Raw genomic sequence first — 12,060 nt, 5'->3', positions numbered from 1 at the left:
AATGTTTCTTATTTCAAAGCAATAATGACTTAAAATTTAAATAAGAATTTGGCAAGTACTGATGTACCTTTAAGTATTTTATTGTATATGTAGCAGATACCTAACCCAATAATTTAATGCAAACCACATTTAAATGGAGAAATGTCTAGTGTTTTCAAATGTATTTATAGTTAGGAATTGAGTGGTGGTTTTATTAATTCAATGGGTGTTACTACCGGGAGATACACTCATCCTGGAAGTTAAGGTGCAGAGGTCAAGGCCCAGGAAAAGTTCAGGTTGTCAGGGTGCCATATGAACAAGGAATCACATTGAGGACAATGTCCTGGGAGATTCTGGTTTTCTGTAAGATGAATTCTGTCTTCATGGACTTCTGAGCATGTCAGAGGACAAATATCATTAAACAAAGTTCAGGGCATGGAGCTCAGCACCCCACTGTGGCGTGGTCCGTGTGTCACCTAACTTCTTCCTCAGGTTGCGGTGGCTTGAGCTATGAAATAGGTACCTGCCTTATGAATATGCAAATGCACTGGTGTTTACCGAGGTAAATACAGATCTGTCCTTGCCCAGAGAGCATCACACAACAACCACATCCCTCCCCTACAGAAGTCTCCAGAGCAGAGCACATCACCATGGACTGGACCTGGAGGATCCTCCTCTTGGTGGCAGCAGCTACAGGTAAGAGAATCCTAAGTTCCAGGGCTGATGAGGGGACTGGGTCCAGTTAAGTGGTGTCTCATTCACTCCTCTGTCCTCTCCACAGGTGCCCAGTCCCAGGTCCAGCCAGTGCAGTCTGGGGCTGAGGTGAGGAAACCTGGGGCCTTAGTGAAGGTCTACTCAAGGCTTCCAGCTACACCTTCACCTTCCACTACATGCACTGGGAGCCACAGGCCCCTGGAAAAGGGCTTGAGTGGATGGGATGTGCTGATCCTGAAGATGGTGAAACAATATACGCACAGAAGTTCCAGGCCAGAGTCACCATGACCACAGGCATGTCTACAGACACAGCCTATGTGGGGCTGAGCAGCCTGAGATCCGAGGACACGGCCATATATTACTGTGAAAGACACACAGTGTGAAAACCCACACACTGAGAGTGTGAGAAACCTTGAGGAAGGAGGCAGCTGTGCTGGAGATGAGAAGATAATAGGATTTATGAGGTTTAAACGTGTTTAGAAAATGGGTTAAGTACACACAATAATAATGGGATACTTTGACACCCCACTGTCAACATTAGACAGATCAATGAGACAGAAAGTTAACAAGGATATCCAGGAATTGAACTCGGCTCTGCACCAAGCGGACCTAATAGACATCTACAGAACTCTCCACCCCAAATCAACAGAATATACATTCTTCTCAGCACCACATCACACCTATTCCAAAACTGACCACATAGTTGGAAGTAAAGCTCTCCTCAGCAAATGTAAAAGAACAGAAATTATAACAAACTGTCTCTCAGACCACAGTGCAATCTAATTAGAACTCAGGATCAAGAAACTCATTCAAAACCGCTCAACTACATGGAAACTGAACAACCTGCTCCTGAGTGACTACTGGGTACATAATGAAATGAAGGCAGAAATAAAGATGTTCTTTGAAACCAATGAGAACAAAGACACAACATACCAGAATTTCTGGGACACATTTAAAGCAGTGTGTAGAGGGAAATTTATAGCACTAAATGCCCACAAAAGAAAGCAGGAAAGATCCAAAATTGACACCCTAACATCACAATTGAAAGAAGTAGAGAAGCAAGAGCAAACACATTCAAAAGCTAGCAGAAGGCAAGAAATAACTAAGATTAGAGCAGAACTGAAGGACATAGAGACACAAAAAACTCTTTAAAAAATCAATGAATCCAGGAGCTGCTTTTACTAAAAGATCAACAAAATTGATAGAACACTAGCAAGACTAATAAAGAAGAAAAGAGAGAAGAATCAAATAGATGCAGTAAAAAATGATAAAGGGGATATCACCACCAATCCCACAGAAATACAAACTACCATCAGAGAATACTATAAACACCTCTATGCAAATAAACTAGAAAATCTAGAAGAAATGGATAAATTCCTTGACACATACACCCTCCCAAGACTAAACCAGGAAGAACTTGAATCCCTGAATAGACCAATAACAGGCTCTGAAATTGAGGCAATAATTAATAGCTTACCAACCAAAAAAAGTCCAGGACCAGACGGATTCACAGCTGAATGCTACCAGAGGTACAAGGAGTTAGTACCATTCCTTTTGAAACTATTCTAATCAATAGAAAAAGAGGGAATCCTCCCTAACTCATTTTATGAGGCCAGCATCATCCTGATAACAAAGCCTAGCAGAGACACAACAAAAAAAGAGAATTTTAGACCAATATCCCTGATGAATATTGATGCAAAAATCCTCAATAAAATACTGGCAAACCGAATCCAGCAGCACATCAGAAAGTTTATCCACCATGATGAAGTGGGCTTCATCCCTGGGATGCAAGGCTGGTTCAATGTATGCAAATCAATAAATGTAATACAGCATATAAACAGAACCAAGGACTAAAACCTCATGATTATCTCAATAGATGCAGAAAAGGCCTTTTTGACAAAATTCAACAGCCTTTCACGCTAAAAACTCCCAATAAATTAGGTATTGATGGGATGTATCTCAAAATAATAAGCGCTATCTATGACAAACCCACAGCCAATATCCTACTGAATGGGCAAAAACTGGAAGCATTCCCTTTGAAAACTGGCATAAGATAGGGATGCCCTCTCTCACCACTCCTATTCAACATAGGGTTGGAAGTTCTGGCCAGGGCAATTAGGCAGGAGAAGGAAATAAAGGGTATTCAATTAGGAAAAGAGGAAGTCAAATTGTCCCTGTTTGCAGATGACATGATTGTATATTTAGAAAACCCCATCATCTCAGCCCCAAATCTCCTTAAGCTGTTAAGCAACCTCAGCAAAGTCTCAGGATATAAAATCAATGTGCAAAAATCACAAGCATTCTTATACACCAATAACAGACAAACAGAGAGCCAAATCATGAGTGAACTCCCATTCACAATTGCTTCAAAGAGAAAAAAATACCTAGGTTTCCAACTTACAAGGGATGTGAAGGACCTCTTCAAGGAGAACTACACACCACTGCTCAACGAAATAAAAGGGGATACAACAAGTGGAAGAACATTCCATGCTCATGGATGGGAAGAATCAATATTGTGAAAATGGCCATACTGCCCAAGGTAATTTATAGATTCAATGCCATCCCCACCAAGCTAACAATGACTTTCTTCACAGAATTGGAAAAACTACTTTAAAGTTCACATGGAACCAAAAAAAAGCCCGCATTGCCAAGACAATCCTAAGCCAAAAGAACAAAGCTGGAGGCATCATGCTACCTGACTTCAAACTATACTACAATGCTATAGTAACCAAAACAGCATGGTACTGGTACCAAAACAGAGATATAGACCAATGGAACAGAATACAGCCCTCAGAAATAATACCACACATCTACAACCACCTGATCTTTGACAAACCTGACAAAAACAAGAAATGGGGAAAGGATTCCCTATTTAATAAATGGTGCTGGGAAAACTGGCTAGCCATATGTAGAAAGCTGAAACTGGATCCCTTCCTTACACCTTATAGAAAAATTAATTCAAGGTGGATTAAAGACTTAAATATTAGATCTAAAAGCATAAAAGCCCTAGAAGAAAACCTAGGCCATACCATTCAGGACATAGGCATGGGCAAGGACTTCATGTCTAGAACACCAAAAGCAATGGCAACAAAAGCCAAAATTGACAAATGGGATCTAATTAAACTAAAGAGCTTCTGCACAGCAAAAGAAACTACCATCAGAGTGAACAAGCAACCTATAGAATGGGAGAAAAGTTTTGCAATCTACCCATTTGACAAAGGGCTAATATCCAGAATCTACAAAAAACTCAAACAAATTTACACAAAAAAAACAAACAACCCCATCAAAAAGTAGGCAAAGGATATGAACAGACACTTCTCAAAAGAAGACATTTATGCAGCCAACAGACACATGAAAAAATGCTCATCATCACTGGCCATCAGAGAAATGCAAATCAAAACCACAATGAGATACCATCTCACACCAGTTATAATGGCAATCATTAAAAAGTCAGGAAACAACAGGTGCTGGAGAGGATGTGGAGAAACAGGAAGGCTTTTACACTGTTGGTGAGACTGTAAACTAGTTCAACCATTGTGGAAGACTGTGGCGATTCCTCAAGGATCCAGAACTAGAAATACCATTTGACCCAGCCATCCCATTACTGGGTATATACCCAAAGGATTATAAATCATGCTGCTATAAAGGCACATGCACACGTATGTTTACTGTGGCACTATTCACAATAGCAAAGACTTGGAACCAACCCAAATGTCCAACTATGATAGACTGGATTAAGAAAATGTGGCACATATACACCATGGAATGCTATGCAGCCTTAAAAAAGGATGAGTTCATGTCCTTTGTAGGGACATGGATGAAGCTGGAAACCATCATTCTCAGCAAACTATGACAAGAACAAAAAACCAAATACTGCGTGTTCTCACTCATAGGTGGGAACTGAACAATGAGAGCACTTGGACACAGGAAGGGGAACATCACACACTGGGGCCTGTTGTGGGGTGGGGGGAGAGGGGAGGGAAAGCATTAGGAGATATACCTAATGTAAATGATGAGTTAATGGGTGCAGCACACCAACATGGCACATGTATACATATGCAACAAACCTGCACATTGTGGACATGTACCCTAGAACTTAAAGTATAATAAAAAATGCAAATATTGTTAAGGTGCTTAATAGGAAAACAAATTATGATAAATGAGTTCACTGGAATACTACCCATCATTTATAATAAATAAATGCCTGGTACACAGAAGAAAAAGCTAAAATATCTAAGTATTTGTGTTGAGTAAAATAAGCTAAACCAGTAAGAATATATACTATGTTATTTCATTTTTATAAAACCTGATAAATAGAAATGCATCTAACATAAAATAATGAAGATCAGTAGTTGCCAGGGAAACTGGTAGAAGAAGGGAAGGGGAAAGGAGGAGGAATATAGCTGAACAAGAGGAAATGTTGAGAAGAATTCCCATGTACACTTTCTTGATAATGATGAGAGTTCTATCATGTTTACTAACTGTACATTTTAAATATGTGAAATGTATTATCTTTCAAATAAGCCTTATAAATCATATTACAAGCAGACAAGTGGAACCTTAGACAAGGACGGAGTAATAGAAAGATAGAACAAATATGTTAAATGTCAGAAGTACCTGAAAATTAATGTGCCTGGACCCTAGTTTTCCCCCATATTTTCAGGCGAGCGCTGGAGTGCAGCAAAACCACATATGCTCTTGCTACGGAAAGTGGGTTCTGGAAAAAACACTAGACACATCCAGCTTTGCACTGGAGTTGGTTTAGGGAGCAGTCGGAGCAGGTGATGAGAAGCACAGGGCTAGATACCAGGGTTCACTCATCCTGGACATGAGCTCTTAGATACACACAGAGCCCCCTCCATGTGTGGGTTTACTTCCACATCCGTAAATGAAAAAATATTGACTCCTACAGAGCATAATTTACACAAATATTTTAAAATGAAATAGGGTGATAAAGGCAAAATGTTTATCACAGCACAATTTCATAATAAGACAGCGCATTTTCCAAATACCATCATTACCAGCCAGCTTCTACAGGGTGATAGCTTCTTATCTGGATACAGCCTACTTCTCAAGTGTCCTACCCTAGCACTTGCTTTATAGTTGGAGACATGAAATTAGGGCCCTCCCTCTACTGATGAAAACCAACCCAATCCCGACCCTGCAGCTCTGAGAGAGGAGCCTTAGCCCTGGGACTCCAAGGCGTTTCCACTTGGTGATCAGCGCTGAACACAGAGGACTCACCATGGAGTTGGGGCTGAGCTGAGTTTTCCTTTGTTGCTATTTTAGAAGGTGATTCATGGAAAACTAGGGAGTTTGAGTGTGAGTGGATATGAGTGAGAGAAACAATGAATATGTGTAGCAATTTCTGACCAGGATGTCTCTTTATTTGCAGGTGTCCAGTTTGAGGTGCAACTGGTCGAGTCTGGGGGAGGCTTGGTACAGCCTGGGGAGTCCCTGAGACTCTCCTGTGAGGCCACTGGATTCACCTTTAGTAGCTATACCACGGATTGGGTCCGCCAGGCTCCAGGGAAGGGGCTGGAGTGGGTCTCAGTTATTAGCAGTGGTGGTACCACATACTACGCAGACTCTGTGAAGGGCCGTTTCACCATCTCCAGAGACAATGCAAAGAACTCACTGTATCTGCAAATGAACAGCCTCAGAGCCGAGGACACGGTTTTGTATTACCGTGCAAGAGGCACAGTGAGGGGAAGTCAGTGTGAGCCCAGACACAAACCTTCCTGCAGGGGTCCCATGACCACCAGGGGGCGCCCGGGACACTGTGCACGGGGCTGTCTCCAGGGCAGGTGCAGATGCTGCTAAGGGCTGGCTTCCTGTCATGGTCTGGGGCTGCCTCATTGTCAGATTTCCCCAGGAAACTTCCCAGATTTACACTCCTGTACTAACATTTGATAGCTCTAAATGCAGACCTTTTTTGTCCTTTTTGTTTCATTGTTTTTGTAACACGAGGGCACATCTTCACCTCCACAGAAGCCACAGTGCCACTGTAGGGGCAGATAATCCTGTGGTCAGCTGGATGAAAGTCCCGATGAATCTCAGGGGAACTTGAGGAGTGTTTTCCATTTAGACTCAGGGCAGAGAACTCCGTGGGAATCTCTGTTTAGAACTGGCTTTGAGTTCTGATAGGAACCAATAGAGAGGCTCACCCAGGGTCGGGGTAGTTAAAACCTTATGGTTTTCACAGCTATCCCCCTCATCTTGTAAAACTGTGCACATCTGACTCAGACTGATTCAGTTAACCCTCTTTCTGCTAATCCGTTTTCCTTCTCTGTAGACTTGATTCTCACAGTTCGCTTTCTTCTCTTCCCTGAAAACAGGATGTATTTTCTGTAGTCAAAATCCCAGGACTCAGGTCTGCAGGACCTGGTTAGCTGAGGGGACTTTCTCACTCCCCGTTGCCTGGACTCTCCTGCTGTCTTCTGTGCATGGAGGCGTTTGGGAAATGAAGTTGACATTAGTCATGAAGGGAATACTAGTTTTATCCACTGGGATATTGATATAGAGCTGGTCTTGGGCTTCTCACACTGTCGCACAGTTTGCACTCTCACCTGTGGCTTTGAGGAGAGCTGAGGATGGACACTCCATTGTGCTGTGAGCTCTGGGTAACAGTAACTGTAGGGTCTGGCTAGGCAGCCTACGGTCAATACTGCTGGCCTTCGGGAAAAACAGGCTGGAATTCCTGGGAAGACCTACATCTGCCATCTACCGTGGAGACCCATTGTCTTCTGTTATGCTCCGATTGAATCAGCCCCACCTCAATTATCTAGAACATTCTTCGTTACTTAGGAAAAAATAATGGGAGAACATAATGACAGGCTCTCCTAATACCTGTATTATGTCGTTGGAGGAACACCAATGTGTGATTAAGTAGATGAGACAGTTGTCTAGTCAAGATAACACATAAAATTGAATGTTGCCATTATTTTATTTTATTTTATATTTGGCAACGTAACCATGCTCGTATTATAAATATTTTTGCTACTTTGTGTCAGAGGCTTTGGAACCAGAACAACTCCATCTTGCATAGGGCTAGGAAAAATAAGACTGAGACCTGCTGCACTGCATTCCCAGTAAGTTATGGCGTTCTTAGTCACAAGATGAGATACGAGGTCTGCACAAGATCCAGGTCATAAAGACCTAGATGATAAAGGCAACAGTTAAGAAGCTGGCCAAAGCCCACCAAAACGAAGATGGTGACAAAAGTGACCTCAGTTCATCCTCACTGCTCATTATACACTAATTATAATGCATTAACATGCTAAAATACACTCCACCCAGCGCCATGACTGTTGCAAATGCCATGGCAACATCAGGAAGTTTCCCTATATGGTCTAAAAAGGGGAAGAACCATCAGCTCCAGGAATTGCCTGGGAGACTCAAGAATAATCCATCCCTTGTTTAATATATAATCAAGAAATAACCATAAAACTGGACAACCGGCAGCCCGTACTGCTGCTCTGCCTATGGAGTAGCCATTCTTAATCTTTTACTTTTCTAATAAACTTGCTTTCCTTTTACTTTGGGGATTTGCCCCAAATTGGAACCTCTTTCTGGTAACATTTGTGCTATATTGGTATTCTAAGCAGAAAACTCCAAGACCGCATGAAATGTCCCTGCATTTTTGTCAGAAGTACATCCATCCCTTTGAGAGAAAATGCACAAGGAGTGGAATGAGGCTGGGAAGCTGAAGGCATATGATGGAAGCCTGTTCCTGAACGAAGGAGAGAGGGAGGGCGGATTGGGTGGCAGAATCCTATATTTCTGTGCTGTCCAAGGAAGCTGCAAAAGATAATTGAGTCTCGTGCAAGTCAGTGCTGCCTCTCAGGGGATCATCATGACTCCCAGAAATGGCTGTGCTTAGGAATCACTGTGGAGTCCTTTCATTAGAGTAGATCAAAGGACATGGGCCTCAGCGCATGGCCTGCCACAGATGTCAGAAAGCAGCTGCTGGGAACCTGACTACCTGCATTTTGCTGCCTGGAGGAGGAAGGAGGGAAGAGCATTCTCAGGGTCAACATACGGTGGATTTTCTTTTCTTTTTTTTTTTTTTTTGAGGTGGAGTCTCGCTCTGTCACCCAGGCTGGAGTGCAGTGGTGCGATCTCGGCTCAATGCAACCTCTGCCTCCCAGGTTCACATCATTCTGCTGCCTCAGCCTCCCGAGTAGCTGGGACTACAAGCGCCTGCCACCACGCCCGGCTAATTTTTTTTTGTATTTTTAGTAGAGTCAGGTTTAGTAGAGTCAGGTTTAGTAAAGTCAGGGTTTCACCATGTTAGCCAGGGTGGTCTCGATCTCTTGACCTCGATCTCTTGACCACCCGCCTCGGCCTCCCAAAGTGCTGGGATTAGAGGCTTGAGCCACCACGCCAAGCCTGTTTGTGGATTTTTTTAGAGAACACCCACTTTGCTGTGTTTTATTGGAAAATATATGAACAAGTGTTCACCTGCTAACAACTGTAATTTTCACATTTATTTCAATTACATTATTTATTAATTCTGCTTGACGTCCTGGCACAGAGAGTTGAGTTTTTCATAGTGATTGTTCAAAGGATCAAGAATGTGCATTTTCCACATTCACTGGTTTTTGTCCACATGCAGAGACCTTGAATAGAGGACGTCTCGTGCTTTTCCACACTATCTTTGCATCCCCAGGGAAAGAGCAGAAATTTGTCTGATTGCGGAATCTGGGGCAGGACTCTGCACACCTCAGAGCCTGCAGAGAAGCCCAGCGAAGTTTTATGGAGTCAGAGAGCTATCCCATGTAGGGGAACCTCTAGCTTCCCCACTGTCAGAGATTGCTGGCCAGCTGTGATTGAGGGGTTAAGAGTTAGAGCACCTGGGATCCTATCTCACACAGCTCCATTATGTAACTTACCACCATTAGACTGCAGATAATAACTCAATCTTGATTTTTCTGACCCGATATTCTGATCTTATTCATTTGCAAGTTTGGTTATAGAAAATATTATCTTTTAGTTTATGATTAAAAACCTCAAAATTTTCTGAACTTATCAGGAATGACACAAAATGTGTCCAGTCTGGGGGAAATGTACATAAATGTCCATGCAATTTGTGTGTGTGTGCATGTGTGTGTGTGTATGTGTGTGGATATGTCAGTCACTTACACCCCAATGAACATGATTCCTGAATTATATAATCAAACTCCAATTAGATTTGCTGAAAATTGCCTGCAGTAATGTCTGTGAAGCTGATCCTGTCACCTTGCTGTGAGGAAGCTCAGTGCACAGGGGAGGTTGCACAGAAAAGATCCAAGGTGCAGCCCCCAGGACTGGCAGAGCTTCTGCCCTGGAGCCAGACATAGCACTGGGCATCTCAGGATCAGATCCCCCAGCCCTCCTTTGTCTGGGATGCATGGGCAGCAGAGGACCAGCAGGAGATGCTCAGAACCCACCCAAGGCAGATCCCCAGTGAGGAGCAGATGCAGAGAGGAACCAGCCAGGGAGCCTCTGACCACCTTCTAGGGCAGTCTTGTTTTGCTTAACAGCATCCAACCCTCAGGAGACCATTCATGATGCTGTTTAGACCTCATGCCCTTCATGTCTCAAAGAAAAACAGACATAAATATGACTCTACAGTTGGCTCCTAGAAGCAGGCTTATTTTTCTGAGAATGTCATCTTCATCATCAACAACATGGTCATCATGTCAGAATCAACAGGCAGATCTAGACAGTTTGTATCATGGTATAAATACTCACTGAATTGAAAATTACATTTCATGGGAAAAGGTCTCTAGGTCAGGACTGGTCAATGAATAAATTAGTGAGGTATCAGAAATATAAATGGCACCAGTGTCTTTGGTATCCAGTTACTCTTTAAAATACCAGGATATTCATTGTATAAGAGGTCTAGGAGAAGTTTGGGTAGTATTCAGGCTATAAGAAGATGGGGCTTTCCTTCTTAGACAGGCATGGCCTAACTATTAAACTGTATTCTGACAAACGTTGTCCAGTGACTGTTTCTGCATAAGGATTCTTCATGGCTTATTTTCTTTTTCCACAAACAAATCACTCTGAAGTTTTTAATTATCTCTTAATTGAGAAATATTTTCCCCAATCACAACCTCGGTCTAGGTACACATCTTCATGAATGAGCCTTCACCCTCACACAGGCACACACTGTCCACGTGCGGACGCTTCTCTCAGACAGGCACACAGATCCCCACATGGTTAAGATCATCTCCTGGGACTCTGCCCTTTGGGGATCCCTGTTCTCACTGGGGCAGGTTAGCACCTCGATCCTCATCCACACTGTGGCCTTTGATGTCTGTGGCCTGCCACACCCCCTGTCTGTCCCACAGTGTCCCGAATGGTGAAGCAGCCCACCCCAGGGATGGCAGAAGATCCTAGATTTTCTGTGAAGGAGACAGGATGCCAGGCACAGAGATGGAAACCCCTCACATCCCTGCTGAGTCATGTTCTGGGCAGGGTCTCTGAAGGCACCCCTGGGATCAGTGTCCTAAGATGTCTCCCTCTATTTCCATAGGAGGCATCCATAGAAAGACAAATAGGAAGCTTTTCTATCAGGGCATTGTAGAACTTGTGCTTTACTTATGTGACAGATATGGATATTTTGAATACTTTAATATTAGGTATGATATTAATTCTACCAAACACTATATATATAGTGTTTATCTATGTACAAAACAAAATAAACACTATATACATAGTGTGTGTATATATATATATATATATATAAAACAAAATTTTGTAATAGCTTGAAATTTAAGGTTGAGTATTTGTATATATTCCAAGATAAATCTTGGTGCGCATCATAAAATTAATTCTAATATTTTTTGTGTAAGATGATAACTTTCAAACTAGGTGTAACAACAGAGACCAGACGTATCTTTCCACCAGAAATACTTGTAAAATACAGTGAAATTTCTTAAATTTGATTTTATGATGTGTGACATCAGGTAACAAGGACAGTAATTGCTGAGAGAGGGGAAATGAATAAAAGGAGGCCTCTGATGAATGCACGCTCAGATACTTCCTTAAGGGAGTTTCCAGGCACAGTGCTGGAGTGGAACCAGGTAAATTTGAAGTTGAGGAAAAGGAGCTGAGACTGACCATGGACTTGTCCTGGCCAATTTCCAGAGGCTGTGCACTCTGTGTCTTTCTGCCCCTGCACAAAGCCCTTTTGGTGTACAGAGCCAGACTGTAGTTCATCTGTAGTTCATGTCCTCAGCCAAAACCAAATATGAAATGCATGTAACATTTGTGTTTGCTTATTACACACGAGAGCCTGCCTGCCATGTGAATATCCATAGCTCCTTCTATAGCCTGCTGAGTATGTGCACTTGGCCAATCCATTCGCATGAATTCATT

At 42.5% G+C, this 12,060-nt stretch overlaps 1 pseudogene; it reads left to right on the top strand.

The window, feature by feature from the left end:
- Positions 1-629: 629 nt before the first annotated feature.
- Positions 630-1,076, top strand: LOC100598096 (annotated as a pseudogene).
- The last annotated feature ends 10,984 nt before the right edge of the window (positions 1,077-12,060 follow it).

The sequence above is a fragment of the Nomascus leucogenys genome, chromosome 14 (assembly GCF_006542625.1).
Source record: "Nomascus leucogenys isolate Asia chromosome 14, Asia_NLE_v1, whole genome shotgun sequence".
Lineage (NCBI taxonomy): Eukaryota > Metazoa > Chordata > Mammalia > Primates > Hylobatidae > Nomascus > Nomascus leucogenys.
Note: the sequence above shows the minus strand (reverse complement) of the source record. Positions and strands in the feature narration are given on the sequence as shown.